General features: G+C 36.3%; 1 long non-coding RNA gene across 1 annotated transcript; it reads left to right on the top strand.

Moving 5' to 3' along the window:
• The first annotated feature begins 1,786 nt into the window (after positions 1–1,786).
• On the top strand, positions 1,787–3,972 carry LOC136265074 (uncharacterized). The gene is made up of 2 exons (XR_010705374.1): positions 1,787–1,985; positions 3,061–3,972. It is a non-coding gene; the product is annotated as an uncharacterized lncRNA (long non-coding RNA).
• The last annotated feature ends 10,995 nt before the right edge of the window (positions 3,973–14,967 follow it).

Raw genomic sequence — 14,967 nt, forward strand, 5'->3', positions numbered from 1 at the left:
AACCCTGCATGGATTGGATTCTTTCCCATGACACAACCATAATCAATTATCATGCACTCACTACTGTTATTAATATCATGCACCTTCACATTGTGGTCATGAGCTGGAATATCATTATTGGCAGTTATACATTATACTGCTCAGCCTGTTTGATGTGTGCACACGATCGACATAATCCACTCATGTTGATCTCCATGGGGTACCTACCCAGTATGTGTGATACATAGCTTACGTCAGAAATGAAACAATTTTCTCATACTGAGTTGAAGCTTGAATTCCTGTGACTATTTTGTGTCACTGTGTATTAGAGATAAGTAGTACACAGAAGGATTATTGGTGTGAATGTGATGCCTGAGCCAAGACGATTGTCACCATAATACATCAATACTAATGTTGTTGTGTACTTGTTACTCTATATGTAAACCACACCCAAACAGATCATAACCAAGTTATCTAGAGCAGTCAACATTTCTGAGAAACAGAATATTAATTGTTAGGGATAACTACAACACTGTTGTAGTCAAGTTCCCCTATACAACAAAAGCCTGTTACTCCATAAGATAGTAGTACTCAGACAACTGTATTAATAGCAACTACAAGCAACATTACTCTATCAATAACAACACGTGTAATAAATACAAAAGTGAAATAATACCTTTACTATTGAAGTGATTTTGATAATAGTTAGACTTGTACTGTAACTGTTGAATAGGTCACACCTGTAGATTACCGGTAGCTATAATTGTCTTTATGAAATTTGAACACATCCTGGCTGTATGTTTGTATCAAGTTTCAAAATGGTGTCATATTGTGACTCCAACTACACCTATGGTACTATAATAATTGTGTTCACTTTTTGTGAAGACCTACTGCACATGGGTATACAGGTATACAGATGCCCACCTCCCCTTCGTAAACATAAACTTGCAGCCATAGTTCTGTCAGTGTCATGCCATATTATGTCTAGAACTTGAAAGTTCGCTTTTAACAAACTTTGGGGCAGTGAAATAACAGAAAGTTTGTTAGCAAACAGCAGTATTTCCATGTTATCCAAATTTACCACTAAAATATGAAGGCAATAATTATGTGTATCCTTACTACAGCCAAGTGAGTATGTACGTATAGTGATTCCCATATACGACATGTATTGTTATATATCCTCGATCCCTATGAGCTAACTCTTGTTACTGTAAACTCACTGCTCGGTCACACTTGTTTTGGTGAAATATACAACATATCTATGTGCAGTATATATGTGATCCAGTCTGCGAAAAGGGGTCTTATAGCCTTTCCAAATTGTCAAGTTTGACTACTCATAACTCCTGATGTTTCACCTTCATATTACACCAAGCCATAGTGCTTTGTTAGGGGTATAAGGGGACCAAATTTCAGGGTGATACCACATTCACAAGTCAAGTTACAGGTTGCCAAGTACATGCAATTGAAAAGGCTATAAGACCCCTTTTCGCAGACTGGGTCACAATGAGACTGCTAGTCTACAACATGCAGTTGTTGAACCACACATGCTTAATGAACCATAACAAATGTTATAAGTGACTGTCTCACTGACTAATATGTACTTGTACATGTATGGGCAAAATGTCTAGCATAAAATTATATCCTTTCACATGCTAGCACCTGTACATGTCCCTATACAAGGGGAGTACAAATTGAATAGAACCACACTATGAGATAACATACAAGAGTGAGGCCTACCAGTCTACCATGCCAATAGAGGAACTGATATACACAACAAACAAATTAGAATTATTGTTTATGTGGATAAACTGTAACCATATTAAGACTGTATTCAGTATTTATGGCTTCTAATAATAGGTGGGTACATTTCCCTTCCGCTGTAAACAACATAATTATCAATTTAAGACACTTATAAAGTAATATCGAACTCAGTTCATGTTATTATGTTGTGTTTAGAAGCTTTCAGTGTCCTCATGTGATTGACAGACTAGCTGAGTGATACTAAAGTATAGTTATGTATATTGTGTACATACATTTTATGTATAATTATATTATAGTCAGCACCAAGGTAAAATGATTAAGGTTATATGCATGTCACGTGGTTATGGGTATGTGAGTAAGAAACATCAACACAAAGATGCAACTAATTATATAAAAAGCATGTATACAGCACAGAATGTGTACTATACTCTTTAGTCAGTGATCAGCTCAACTTTGAAGTGATTATGTATACCATCACATAATTATAGAAGTTATTTTTGTATTTTACAGTTCAAATTTAGTAACTATTAAAGCTATTAATTAGGCTCACCTGCTAGTAGGAGCTATAAGTGCATGCAAAGTATATCATAGGTTATGGAAAGATAGAAGGAACAGTTGAGCTCCTATATTATATTAAAACTGGCCATGTTCATAATCATTTTGCTATCATTATTAAAATACTCTAATAGAACATTCGAAAGAATTTCACTAAAATTCTGCAATGTTATATATGTAGCTATGAAAAATACTTGTGAGGTGAAATTATACCTCAGACTTCATCTTAGCAGTCTCAAGTTCTACACTCAGTGAACTGTTAGCTATATCACCATTGTGAAAATGTCCTGCTGAAAGTTGAAATTCTGTAGCTACATTTTTGATGTACCAATCCATAAGAACATACTTTATTAATTAATGCTTCCCAAAAATATCGCAAAAATTACTCCAGTTAAATGTATAAGGTAGATATTTTATAACTAAGAATTGATTCCATTGCAGACAATAAAATTAACAAGATTACAGCATCTGGGGGAGTGGCTATACCCCACTTCCAGAGATGCTGTACTTAATCTAGTTCTAAAATTTCCTCTTTTAAATAACTGTATATGTGGTAAAGCATTGCAGAACAAAACATATGGCCACTGTAACATTGTCATAACTCACTTGTACCTTGTCACTGGATATTCATAATTTATTGTACTACAAACAATTTAATACCATGTACCTTGTAAAATCATAGATTTGCTATTTACATACTATACAAAGTACAGAGCTGTGTACAGTATTTGCTATTGATATTTGTTTTGTTGCTATGTCCTCTAGATAAATTTACTTATGGAAATGATTATTGCAATTCTGTTGCCAATAATTGTGGTAGTCATAATCACTATATTAATAATTGCACATGCACTAGCACAAACTGAGAATGTTAAACACAAGAGGCAAGGTTGTTGTGGCAGTAAAAATGTGGAAACTGAAGATGGCCCTAATATTGAAGCTGATGACGAAGTAATGTTTGGAGAGATACGTCACCCTGAAGAGAAACCACAAGAACTAAATCAGAAAGTAATTACTTTAAGCAACCCACAGTATGCTAATCCACCAACAACACCATGTAGTGTCACAGATCTTCCCACACATGATGAAATACTTCAGAAGCAACTAAACAGCATTACTGAATCAGATGAAGAATTGAATGACAGAATGAGTGACAATAGTTGCAGCAATAATGATCAGATATTTAATGACAATATAGATAGTGAAGAAAGTCAATCTAGCTCCACTACCACTAACATGGCAATCACAGAACATGTATATATCAACCACTGCCAGTAATATTAAGGAAACATATTTGACAACACAGACAATAGCAGCAGACTCAAATACATCTTACAATTATAAATCATCATTAGATGTCAGTCGATCCAACTCTAGTGCAGAATCTACTACAGATGAATGGCTAGTACCAGTAGTACCAAATCCTGCATATAACTATAAAGAAACATATTTAGCTGCAAAGAAAGTTGCATTAGAATTAAATCCATCATATAATTATAAATCATCTTATACCTCTGGACTGTAATTTAATTAATTATTTCCCCTCTATTATGGTGCCATGCAACAGTGCATGTTTATGGTTATTGTAATGACATTTCAACATTTTTTATCTTGTGTGATTTTGCATATCATTATTTTATTAAGTTTTAATTATAATGAATGTACTAAGATTTCAAATTTACAAGAATAATTAGTTTTGTTAATGAACTATAGTACACAAGCTGAACAGTAAATTACAGTATTATTGTAAATAGTGTATGCACGTAGTAGCACCTTAATTGGTTGACTCTATACTAAACCATCCTATATAGTATGTATGCGTTGAGCTGGATTCTCAAAACATTTAATAGCTCATGGATGCAATTACACACAATCTTAAAATTTGTTTCAAAATCTTTTCATTCAAACGTCTGGCATAATATTTATGGCCAATCAAATTTTTGCCATACATTTCCAATGGGAAAACCATAAAAGTACAATGTTCATTACAGCCCTTTCCTGAACTTCCAATGGAGCCAAACCATGCATGTCTGTTGTTGACACCTTTGCTGTCACCACTAATCATCTGGTTGGCTGAAATGTTAACTCTCTTGAGAAAAGATCCACTTTTAATTTTTAGCTGTTTTTTAGGACCCAGGTTAACTTGTGCATGCTATAGTTGTTACTTTGGCATGTATCCAACAAAACTGTGATAAAAGGGTGCAGCCTTTAATAAAATTAAGCCTGGGTGAAAAAGTTGTAAAATTAAAGGTGGTGACCAAGAAATGGCTGAAATGATGTTAATGGTAATAACATTTAATAATGGCTGTACGTATGTATTATTAAAAAATAGCATCACTTATAGCTATTTTTTTCTTGGCTGCCACTTTTGACTTTATCCAGGCTATTGAAGGCCGCGCTTTTTCACAAGCCAGCCCTAGGTTGGTTTTGGGGCTTGTTTTTACCTACATTTTGTATCTACAAACATGATGATGATGGTTGAAGACAGAAGTTATATTTGTGATCATTTTGTAAATATTGTTTATGCAAAAACAGAAAGAAAAAAAAATTGCGTGGCCTTTATAAGCTTGGGTGAAGCGTTGTCAAACCAAAGGAATGGTAATGAAAATTAGTTTTAAATGCGTAGCTGGTAACAGCCATAATACTCTAGTAGAGCACACATTCTTTTGAGGAATTCTAATAGTGGTCAAATGAAGAATTGGAAATGAGAAGTTTGAAAATATGCTTTCAGCAAGGAATATTTTTGTGTGGTGTATCAAAGGCAAGTTATACACTATAATTTTCCATCCTTCCTCCCACTCATGTTTACACATCACAATGTGGATGTTTATGTGCACCGTTCATGTACACTGTTTTGGTAACCAGGACTAATACTGCTGTAAATCCTGTATGAGTTTTTAACTTTACACAAATATAGTAACTGACTGCGACTGCAAGTAGTTGTTTACTGTCAAAATAAATGAGTTGGTTGTGCTAGGATTGAGATACTCTAATAGGACAGTCATAAATCTTATTAAACATACAATTTATTGATAATAATTATTTGTGAATGAGTTATGACAATACTGCCTATTTTGTTACTATCAAACAGGTTTAATTTTCTAAGCATATGCTTTATTAAATAACTATCAAAATGCCATCAGATTTGGGGTCTAATTTTAAAACTTTTCTCAGAAGATATCCAACTAGCTAGTCATAGAATGTATAATAGCTCTATAGCTAACCTGTGTACCAGAGTTCCATTCTTTTCCTGCCTAGTGGAATAAACACAAAACTTCTTGCTGCTGCCCCCTCACCCCCCAGCAGTGTCTCCTAGATTTGTCCATGTGCTGCCATAAGCTACCCCTAACAATTATAGCTATATAATTTAATATCCAAGAACTGTTTAAAGTAATAATTTTAGTCAGGGTTGTAAGCCTTTTAAAAGGCCTTTTTGTGCACTTTTGGATAACAGTATGAAACATGGCAAAAACTTTGTGTGTATGACAAAGATTATTGAGTAGGGTCTGGTGACTTACGCTACGTTTTTGGTCCTGCCACCATATTGTTTATGCATTTGTATCCATGGTTCTGTCTGCCATCTTTGTCATTCTAGCCTATCAAATGTAGCTGAATGATTAGTCAGAAAATAAAAATGGCGTAGAGCCCAAAACTCTAGCATTTGTCACCAGACCCTACTCAACACAGTAGGTGGGGTCTGGGCACGAGACCACCTTTTGATTTGTTACAAAACTCATGCATGTAACCTACAGTTAAATTGTCATAATCTCTTGTGTACTCACTCCATAAACTCCCCACTAGCACCACCCATTTACGCTAATCAATTTTTTATATGAATAGCCCATAGTACACTTTTTATTCCTTGCCACTGATCTTTCAGGAATTTGTTGACTGGTATCACATTAACTATGTAACCATTTCTAGCATAACCATTTTTTTTTTGCTTAAATACATAATCTGACACTGATATACAACTTCTATTATGCCACTGATGGAAACGATCGCACTCAGCTATTTCAAGTTCTCTAAATTCATCATCGCTGTCAAATACAGCACTTGACACACACACAGTACACAGGAACTTCTATCATTAATTCATATGGTAGACTGTGTTCATGCTATCTTCAGAAAAATTTATCAGCCTTTAATATGACATGAATTCAGGTGTACTCTCATCTTTCCAACACCAAAATTAATTTGACAGCAGTAGGATCACTACCAATCAGAAGCTCAACAATAAATGTAATTGCAACACACCACAGTGACTTGAATTTGTTTTGTGCTGGACAGGCTGCACTGGAAATATCATTTTTATCTACTACAGTACAGAAGATCCATTTGTTTTTGAATGCTTGGTGATATTCATCAAAAAAGTTACTGTTAAACACCCTAACAGAAGGATGTGGGGAACGGACAGTAATTGGAATCATGTAGAATCTGATGAAAAACCTGAGCTTTAGGAATGGAGACCAATCAAAGTGTCATACAAACCAGGCTGCTGAAATTGTGCACATAAGCAGTTCTGGGCACAATTAATAATTGTATCATTTAGCCAATTCCCAGAACTCACAATTTCATAGTCACTGTCTACCATGACCTGCTTTTTTATATACACTGCATGTATCTACTGACAATATGAACTTTTTTGGTGTCTTTCTCTTTCATATTCTTCTACACTAGCACTTTGGGTTTTTTGTTTGATACTTCCATACAATATATAGTCCTCTTTTTGACTAGTTTAAGCTTTGATGAATTTGGTTACTTCCTGCGTTCCCTCAGGTGACACAGAAATGCGAGAACCAGCCTTTACTGTATCCACAGACTTACCAACTTGTTTTTTGTACCACCAGTATAATAAACTTAGCGTTTTCTTACATTTTCTGGAGGGAAGACACTATGGCTTTTGCTTTTTCTTTGCTTACTTTCCTTCCTTTTTCAGGTGTGGGTTCGCTGGGTTGTAGAATAAGCCCACATTCTTGTTCTATATAAGAAATTATAGTGTGTAAAGCTGATCCAATGCAGTCATTAACAGTTGTAAGAGAAGCTTTATCTCTGCATAAATAAGAAAATCTTGAAGATAATGAAGATTGGACCTAAGTGAGACTGCCAGTGAATTTATAGCCTTAGAATTCCATTTATCTTGTTCAGTATTTAGCAGCACAAACTGAGGTGTGTGAGGTGATGATACTTCTACATCTATAATTGTATCTTCTGTACATGTGACATCCACTGTGCAATCTTCACCAGTACCACTAGCGTGATTATTCAACTGAACACTCACTCCAACAGACATTTTTGGACTGACTGGAGTAGAAAAATTGTATAACAGATCCTGTTTCTGGTCTAAAAAACTACCAATTCATCAATATTATAAATTTGACCCACAGGAACTACTGTGAATATAGCAAACATGTGCTAGCAGAATAAGCAGTGTTTCTTAAAATCGACACATTTGCAAGTGGGGTACTTGTCATCAGACCCAGGAACACCGTATAAGAATTTCTTTCCTTTAAATTTTGCTGTCGTTGGAACTCTGACACCTGATCGTGAATTTAGATGCAGTCTCTTTCTGAATATCTTCATCAGTGAATCCCATAGAAGGATGTAGCCACTGGGTACAGTGCTTCATCAACCGATGTGGTCAATTATGTAAATAAGGAGGAATACTTTCTTCATAAAGCTGGAAATTTGAAGAAATTTTCATATTTCCAATGGTATATGTATGATTATATTCAGGGCCACCCAGAGAAATTAAGGGGCCCAGGGCAAAGAGTTAAAGTGGGGCCCCAGATCCAAGGAGGTTTCCATTCTAAATTACAACTTCACCCAAGCTGTAAGTTGAAGACCAAAAAAAAAAAATAAAAAATAAAAAAAGGCCATGACCTGCTAACAGTGACAATAGCTACCCCTCACCAACCATATCTCCTTATCTATAAACTTACTACACTGCTCCTCTGAAGAATACTGTGACTGCTCTATTAGAGTATTTAGATCTGACTGCTCTATTAGAGTATATCGATCTTTTAAACAGGTATTTAAAGGGCCCTTCATGGGGCCTCCTGGGGCCCGGGGCAAAATTCCCCAGTTGCCCCCCTTGTGGGCGGCCCTGATTATATTTCAGAGGGCTCAGTCTCACATATAAATGGTGTATGGCCAGTTTTCATTCTCAACAGCTATGTTCACAGTTTTGCACACCTCCGGTGGAAAGTAAAAACCCACAATCAAACCCACAAATCAGTCTTTGTCAGTGTGGTCTATCTCAGGAAGAAATACCAAGAGCAGCTACTTTCAGAAGAGGTTACAGCACTCCTCCTTAACTCATGGAGGACAAAAACAAACAAATCATATGACTTTGGGAAATGACACAGCTGGTGTTTTTGATGGAGCTTTGATCCCTTTTCTGGACCTGTAGCAAACTTCCTTGCATACCTCTACGAGGAAGGCTACCAGTACAGCTCAAGTAATACCTACCAATCAACAATCCCATTGGTACATGAGTAAGTTGATGGTCATAACATTGGCCAACACTCAGACATTATTAGGCTAATCAAGGATATATTCAACGTCAGACCACCACTGCCTCAATATACCAGTACCTGGAATGTCCAGACAGGTCTAAATTACATAGAATCTCTGGGAGACAACAACCAGATGTCACTAAAGCATTTGTCTCTTAAGCTTGCCATGTTGTTAGCTCTTACTCACCCTGCCAGGTCAGCAGACTTGTCTCAGCTAGACGTATCAAGACAAGTTTACAAATCAGACAGAGTCTGTTTTTACCCTAGCCAAGCAGTCCAGGCAAGGCTCACAGATAGCCAACCTTTTCTTACCCTCATTTCCTAGCACTATGCCCAGTCTCAGCTCTTCAAGATTATGAGAAGAAAACTGAACTTATCCATGGACAAGAAACTAAACTACTACTAGCTACTATCAAACCATACAAGCCAATCTCCTCCAGCTCAGTTGCCCACTGGCTCAAGTCAATGCTAGAACAATCAGGCATTGACACAATGATTTTCAATGTACACTCAGCTAGAGGTGCCTCATCATCAAAAGTTGCTAATGGGGCATAACCATAAAATTAATGACATCTTGAAGGCAGCCAACTGGTCCTCAGAGTCAGTATTCCAAATGTTTTATAATAAACCATCAGAGAACTTAGTCTACGGTAGAACGGTGCTCTCATCTGGCTGCAGCTACAGGGTAGGAGGGATTTTTTCCTTTATTTGGCCCTTTTCTGCTTCACCTTATTGTTAGCTATTGTAAGTTAAGTAATCATTAAGTGTCCAGTTCCTGTTAGGTTAGGATAATCCAAAGGCTGCAGCACATGTTGTTGTCAGATGTACCTTCAGTGCTGGACACTGTAAAGTACTAACAAGAATAAGAACCTGACCATTGATATGTGAGACTGAGCCCTCTGAAATATAATTCATAAATAGCTCAGACCACGAAGTGGTTGTTGGAATTGTATAAAGAGGGTGAGGTTGAGCATATCAACGGTTGCACTCACCTACCCTGTTTTGTAACATGATTGGGCTACTCAAAGACCTATTTTGGGGTTCAATTGTGGGTTTTTACTTTACATCAGAGGTGCGCAAAGCTGTGAACATAGCTGTTTGAGAATGAAAACTGGCCATACACCATTGATATGCTCGACCTCACCCTCTTCATACAATTCTAAATAGCTTGCAACCACTTTGTGGTCTGAGCCATTTATGAAATGGTATCAGGATGAAAACTATTCCATGTAGTTTGGCAACTCTTTTGCTGCAAACTGTTACAATAACACTTAAACAACTTATTTAGTGATTCAACCCCATTGTTGGTCTACACACTTAAATGGTATTTTGGTTAGCAAAAAGCATCGTACTATCTCTGTATGTAAATACAATACTGCTATAACACACACATCTTGTCTCAGTCTTAAAATTGAAGTAAACAAGTAGTAAATTGCTAAAACTGCATATTTCTTATTCTTTGATGTGGAGTAGAAGTTTTTCACTTTGCTCAAAATCATATTAAATCAAGCTGATGTCATAAAATAGAATGGAAAGAGTTATTAATAAATCATTTAAACTTGAAATTAGATACCTACCAATTATATAAAGCATAGGCGGATCTAGCAGACACTGTCAGGGGGGGGCAAGAAGTTTTAGTACACAGCAGTGTTTACTCCACTTAAGAGGATAAGAATGGAATTCTAGTACACAAGTTATATTCATTTGCATAACCATATTCAGCATATAGCTGGATGAATGATGGACATACAGTTGTTAAGACTGTAATTGAAGAAAGTTTTAAAAAACTAGACATCCTAGGTTTGAATTTGAGAGCATTTTTGATAGTGCTTAGCTAACAAAGTGTATGCTTTGCAAGATTGGTTAGCCTATCTGAGATAAACCTGTTTGATGGTAAGGTGTATGCTAGATTAAAATAAGGAGTAGCTCCTTTTTTTATGAATTGTAAAATTTGTAAATTGATGACATTAAAATTGCAACTGTTCTATTAGAGTAGTGACTGCTCTATTAGAGTACCTTGATCTTTGCACAAAAATTCAAATTTATTTGCCTTACTTTTAAACTGGCAATGCTTATGATATCACAGATAATACTGAGAAATTTTGTTAAAATTAGAAGGTGTGCAAACAAGTCAGGTTATTGCTGAGACAGTCACATAAATACTTATATACTTCTCAGTAATGTAGAACAGCTCACTACACTGTATAAACTTTAAAAGCACATACATTCCAATATTTTGGGGCAACAACATTGTGTAACATTCATGCCCATAGATAGAAACCCTACTATTGGCAGAGACCCTTGACTGATGGCTATGGTAAAGAAAGATACAGTATATAGAAGGTAAGACAATAGCACGCACTTAATTATTGACATGCCAATGATTTTTTTCTTAAGCACTTTCGGTGAAATATGTAAGGCTGTAGCTGTAGGTAGTTTCCTGCTACAATTTGGCTGAACACATCAGGCAGTATAAATTTCCAATTTTTTCAAAATTTTGTAGCAACTTGATGGAAGCATTTTGGGTCTATCTGAATGCACTTTTGGACTGCCAAGTCATTGAGAGGGGTGATCAAGACAGGTTTTCGGGTGATATTACATTGTGGGCCATGCCCAAACCTTGCTCATCCATACTACCACCACACTGCATTTCCTGGTGTCTAATTTTCTTCCAAGTTTGTGTTAGCTTTTGCTGTTACCACCTTTTCTAATAGGGTAGAACAATCATTTGCAACATCATTCATACAACATGAAACTCATACACACTTACATTCATATTCATACATATTAACCAATATCGGATTGTAGGTCTACAAGTTACACTCCTGCATACTGGACTAAAAGTACAGCTTGTAAAGCCAGTGCTGAGAGGTTGCTTGGGTAAGTAGAATTCTAGAAAAACGGGGAACAGAAAGTAGGAACGGGGACAATCAATGGAAAATGTGTGATAAAGATCATCATGTGAATATCACAGGTAGATTTTACAGCACAATACTTCTTTGTAACCTTGTCGGATCCTTTGCTATAATGATCGAAACACCCCAATAGAGCAGTCAATGCATTAATATACTCTAATAAAGCAGTCAGAAATGTTTCCCTAACTATCCCACCATGCAGGGACCTGCAATATAAGTGTGCATATAGATGTGGGAAGTTGTACTTGTAACCTCAGGAAATCATAATAAATGGAGTGCCATCAGCTGGTTGTACCAAAATTTAAATAATTCATCTCAGTTCTCATGCTGTTTTTCAAAGTTGACCATGTGGCTAAAACAACAATAGTTGTTCAATACATGTCACACTGAAAAGAGTTAACACTTTGACAGGGCCACAGACAGGTGACAAAAGCCAAATCCTAGCACTATGACCAGCATTGCTTAAATGTACTGTGATTTTAGAAACTTTATGGGGCTGCACATTCATGTGATTAATTTTATCAGAGTCACAAGTTAGCAGCACATACTAAGTCACACAGACAAATTAACACATGCTAGAAGCTTGAAATGTCTTTAGTCTAAACAGTGTGGTGATTTTGAAATGTTTTATACACACAGTTTGGTAGCACACAGGAAAATGCTTGCAATAAATTGTGACCATTGCATTAAGCAATTTGAAGGCTGTTTAGACAGCATGAAATTCTCTATTTCAACACTTATTAATTATTACACATTCTAAATAGGAAATTAATTTGGAGGTTAAGACTGTGGGAATTCCAATGCTGTACATGAACTGTAGTACTTTCCTTTTTATTTAGTCAGGTAAAAAAAGGCTCAACCAATGAAAGGCTGTTTATTATTCTCTATTTCCTGAAAACTAACCAGAAACAGTCACCGGTAGCTAATACAGCTACACACAAAACAAAACATTTTGGGAACTGTACAATGCAATTGTTTTACGTACAGTATAGTTGTACACACTGAATTGTCCAATATTATGAGAGTGAGTGTGCTGAGCATTACTAATGATGGGCAGTATTGAGAATTCTATGAATCAATATGGCGTTAATGAAATAATTGAAGTTATTCAATAATTTTTGCAATTGGCATTTGTGATTATGTACATCTAATGGACATTAAACTGAATCAAGGAGGTATGTAAAAACTAGGATATCAATATTCACTGAAAATTGTAGTATTTTGAAGTTATAAATCAGTCTGAGATTAATGAAATGCTTTGGAATAGCTCACATGTAATATTTATGCCAACGGTACCCTGTAATTACTTTCGGTATTTGCAATATATTGCAGTATTTCAGTTATCACAATACCAAAAATGCCATTCGGTGTGTATTAATACCTTAATTATATTGAAATATTGATTTTTTGCCCAACTCTAGTTTACATTACTAGTGGAGTCGTTGCATTATAAACATTTAGGCCCCTATTTGTGATTATTAGTTTCTCATCCACCACCAGCATCCTTCTTTGGCTTCTGCATGGTAGGCCATTATTTACTCTTTGCATGTTCAGAAGAACACGTGATATGTCACGCTGCAGGTGGTCTCCGCCACAAGTGGTCTGGCTGGACTAAATACTGCACCTCAAATAGTCCAGCCAGACCATGTGAAGTTTCTGCAGATGGTCCGCCCTGTTGTAACTGGTCTCCCCAATGAAATCTCCACCATCAGCTTCCCAGTCTGTACTAGCTCACCTGCAGTAGCTATCCTTGGGTGAATGGACTCTTGTGAGTGTAACAAATATGAAATCAATGCCTTGATCAAAACGCACAGCCCTCCACGAAGTCCAAGTCCTGAAGCAAAATTGATGACACTGTGACATCAGTGACCTATTTCTGAACATTGCATTATGTCTTTCATGTGGAATCTGTTTTGCACATGGTTCCTTGTGTAACACGTTGTGGGATCCAGGGGGTACATGCCCCTTCCCCCTTTCAACAAGACACAAACAAACTTCGAGATACTCTAATAGAGCAGTCAGTCAAATACTTGATTATGAATTTGAATAGAATAGCCACCACTGTGATATGTCATGATATGTAGTCTAATCCTATTAAAGACCCTACACATGCATGCAGTTGCTGAGTATGAGAATTTGCATGCATTCCATGGCCACGAGCACATTTTGCCTGCTAGGAATTTTCTTTGCAAATGAAATGCACATGGTCCTTGTATGTGGCCATTCCACTGTATTGTGACAATTTACTTTAGGCTCACAACTGAACTACCACTGATCCATACAGCACTTGATCAATGCAGACTACTTGCTGGTGCATAAACTACTCTACATAAAAAAAATTCAGTCCTGAAACATATTGAATACAGACCCCTGCTCTTTTCCCCTTGCCAAATCCTGCTTCTGCCCCTAAGACGACTAGCAACTTCCAGTTGGTCTAATATTATATAATATCATACCTACCAGCAGTACATGACAGGACAACACTAAGAGGCATCTCTGGAAGAGGTTGCAAATAATGCTTCGAATTCTGGGAAATTTCATGTAACTTTGAATGGCCAGTACAATCTTCATGATGTGTCAGTGGTTTAGTGAAGCATTGTTGTGAACATGTGAAACTTTTCCTATAACCACGTGACACCCATGACCCTGTATAAAATGTTGAACAACAGTACTTTTAATAGCTGTTTGGACATCAAGTGGAGCTTTCAGATTTGGCAATTATTTAACTTCATCCTAACCTAACAGTAAACACTGTGAGGGTAATGTGGTCATGACAATGAGGCTTTCAAACATTTATGGGTAATTAAATAAAATAGTGGATATTTAAAAAACTAAAATTAATGGTTTTCCAATGCTGAATCAGGTTGTCGGTATAGCTCACTATAGGTAAGCTGTTATGAGTATTATGGTTCAAACTAGCTGAATTCCAACTCACCCATTTATTTTTTAGTTTTCTCAGTACTATAATAAAACATGGTTTAATCTCTACTCTGATTTAGGCTAAAGTATGGGTTACACAGCTGTTCTATCAATGCTAAAAACCATTCATTTTGGATACTATACTGCCAACTTGAAGAGTGATTAACTAAATGTGCTTCTGGACAATGAGCCCAAGCAGCATACATGTATAAATTCAGCTTGGCTAGTTGGAAATAAGAAACTCAGTTATGTAGATTCTCCCATTTTAGAATCTGTTGTTCACTTTGATGTGCCTTTCAGTCACTTTGATGTGCCTTTCA

Source organism: Dysidea avara, chromosome 1 (assembly GCF_963678975.1).
Source record: "Dysidea avara chromosome 1, odDysAvar1.4, whole genome shotgun sequence".
In the NCBI taxonomy this organism is placed as follows: Eukaryota; Metazoa; Porifera; class Demospongiae; order Dictyoceratida; family Dysideidae; genus Dysidea; species Dysidea avara.